This window comes from Arachis ipaensis, chromosome B06 (genome assembly GCF_000816755.2).
Source record: "Arachis ipaensis cultivar K30076 chromosome B06, Araip1.1, whole genome shotgun sequence".
NCBI classification, from domain to species: Eukaryota; Viridiplantae; Streptophyta; class Magnoliopsida; order Fabales; family Fabaceae; genus Arachis; species Arachis ipaensis.
The window spans coordinates 21287898-21291008 of NC_029790.2; positions in this window are offsets into that span (position 1 = coordinate 21287898).

Sequence of the window (3111 nt, forward strand, 5' to 3'; positions counted from 1 at the left end):
TAAGGGCATCAAAATTTATTATTTTTTGTGATTACTTAGTCATTAATTTAATTCTTTTAATATAGTTTTTTTGTCTATTAATCTAACATATTTTATATTATACTTTTAAGTATTGATGGTTAGACACATTTTATTACAAATTTAAATGTGGCAGATATGAAAAAGTCATCCATCCGCGCGATCCAATCAATAGTTCAAGTCACACACTCCCATAATCCATTTTTTCTTCAAAGAATCCCCCTCAACTATTAACTATTCGTATATGTCAAATAAAAAAATAAGACACTAATTTTGTTAAGTCTTAAGTTGCAGGAAAATATCCAAATACATGTTATTTTTTTTAATAATCCATATTTGTAGCAATGAAATACTTTTGTTCCTCTCCAAAATAAAAAATAATTGATTAGAAATATCTAGGATATATATTCTCTATAAAGGACCAGAGATGCCTTGTTTACGTATCATTGAAAAGTGCATCAATATAAATACAACAGTAAGAAGCGGTAATACAAAAGTATGTAAACTATAAAAACGAGTCAAGGTAGATTGTCCTACATTAACATTTTCTCTTAATAATTCCACAATAAACGACTATTCGGAGTAGGGGTGTTCAAATCCAAACCGATCCAAATTAAACCGCTCATCCAATCCGATCCAAACCGAAAACCGATTAAAACTGCACTAATTCGGATTTGATTGGATTTTATTTTTTGCAAACCGCTGGATTGGATCGGATTTCGGATCTACTTTTCATAACCGATCCAATCCAATCCAAACCGCACAATGTGCTATAATATTATTATTTTATTATTATATTTACAATTATACTTATAACATGTTCAATTTGTTATACATTTTTCTATTATTCATGTATTATTATTATTTAATAAATATTTTATGTTCAAAATATTATTTATTTATTTATTTATTTTAACTAACCTATAATTTTATTTCTATTGTTATGTTATCGTTAGCTTTTTAAGATATTGTTAAAACTTGTTATGTCATTGTTGATTATTTAAAATTCGATGTTGAAACTTATTATATGTATTTAATTTTTTTTTATTTAAAAAACCACAAATTCAAACCGATCCAAACCGCTTGTAATCGGATCGGATCGGATCAGATTTCCAAAAAAAATTTCATCCAATCCAAACCGCACCGCACATAAATTAAGCGTTCGGATCGGATGACTTTTTCCCTTAAAACCGAACCAAACCGCATCGCAAACACCCCTAATTCGGGGAATAGTTTCTAGTACTCCTGTTACAATTTTGACTGTCCAACATAGTAGCTAGAATCTCGATTTAACCCTTAAAATCTTCCGATATTACGATTTTAAATGAGTCTATTGATTTTACAAAATTGTACTAAGTCTGACGATTTTACGATTTAAATCTTGTTAAGATTTTACATTTTACATTCTTAATTTACTTTTTTGATTTTACGTAAAATCTCGATTTTCTCTACTTGCTGTCCAATAATCAATTTGGTCCCAAAATAAAAAATAATCAGTTACACCAAAAGATGCGGCCAATACAGCCAAAATAATTAATTGCCAAAAACAATAAAAGTCTGATAGCTCTTTTAACATTCATCTTTTCTAATTTATCTATCCCAATTCCAATTCTAAATCTATTCCCAACCCAACTCCACCGTAATAGTTGCCACCATCCTTCACTATTGCCATCATCCCCAAGCCCAACCGTCACCACCCCTTCACCCATCACCACCCTCCCCTGCAGCTCTCATCATCCCCTATCCCTTAAATCATCATTATTAATGACGACGATGACAATCAAGATTAGGGTGATGTTAGAGGGTTGGAGTAAAGAGTTGGAGGTGAATGTCCGGGTTAGCATGAAGGGTTAGAAGGTGACATTGATATTGAATTAAGGATTGGAGAGAGAGGACGAAGGTTGAAATTAAAGTTAAGATTAAGAAGTGAAGATAGAAATAAGTGATATGATTAAGGACAAAAATAAAAAGAAGGAAAAATAGATAAAAGTACATACAGATTTTTATATGATGGACAGATATATATTTTAAATTTATAATGAGTTATTCTTACACATTAATATGAAATTTTGTTGTCATTTCTAATTTTCTGTCGCTTGAGTAATTTTTCTGGTGGTGGTAGAAATCAAGTGACATGTTATTGTATGATGTGACCGTTTTGGATGACACAATAAAAAATAAAATTATTAAATTTATTAAAATAAAATTATTTTTATTGTCACTGTACTCTTCTATTTTCAGTCTCATCCTCACCAGCATCATTCTCCAACAAACACCCAACATCATGGCATCAACACCACATTTCATGGCTACCACCTTAAAATTCAATCCCAACTCTTCCACTGTCACCCCAGCCATGTCACCCTCCCAAACCCCCAACCTCTCATTGTCAGGAATGAAAATGAAAGAGTCCCGGTGAGAATAATTTTATTTTAACAAATTTAATAATTTTATTTTTTATTGTGTTATCCAAAATGGCCACATACATAATGTGCTATCTGGCCTTCACCACCGCTGAAAAAATTATTCATGCAACGAAAGGTTAGAAATGACAACGTAGTTTCATATTGGTGTGTACAAATCATAGTTATCAAAATCGAACCGGTAATCGAACCAGTTAGGTTACTGATTCATTGGTTTAACCGATGAATTACTGATCCAACTGGTAAAACCGATCTCACGTAAATAAAAAATATAAAATAATAAAAAATCTAAAATTAAAATTTAAAAATATATATTTTTACTAACATTTTAAAAATAATTAAGTCTCGAATTCTATAAATAACTAATACAAAGATAGATATAAAATTAATCTGTACTACTATAATAGTATCTTAGTTAGACACGATAAGAATAACAATTTATGAATTATATTCAAAGAGTAATTTTAAAGTCTGAATATCTTTATATAATTAAATAATTATATAAATTTATTTTTCTTCTCAGAATAAGTAATTTTTATTTTATTTTTATATTCATTATTATATTTTTTTATTTTAAAATTAATTAATTTGTACTTCAATTAAAAAATAATTAATTTAAACAATGTTGAATATAAAAAATATTGAGTTAAGGATTTCCATGTATATATAT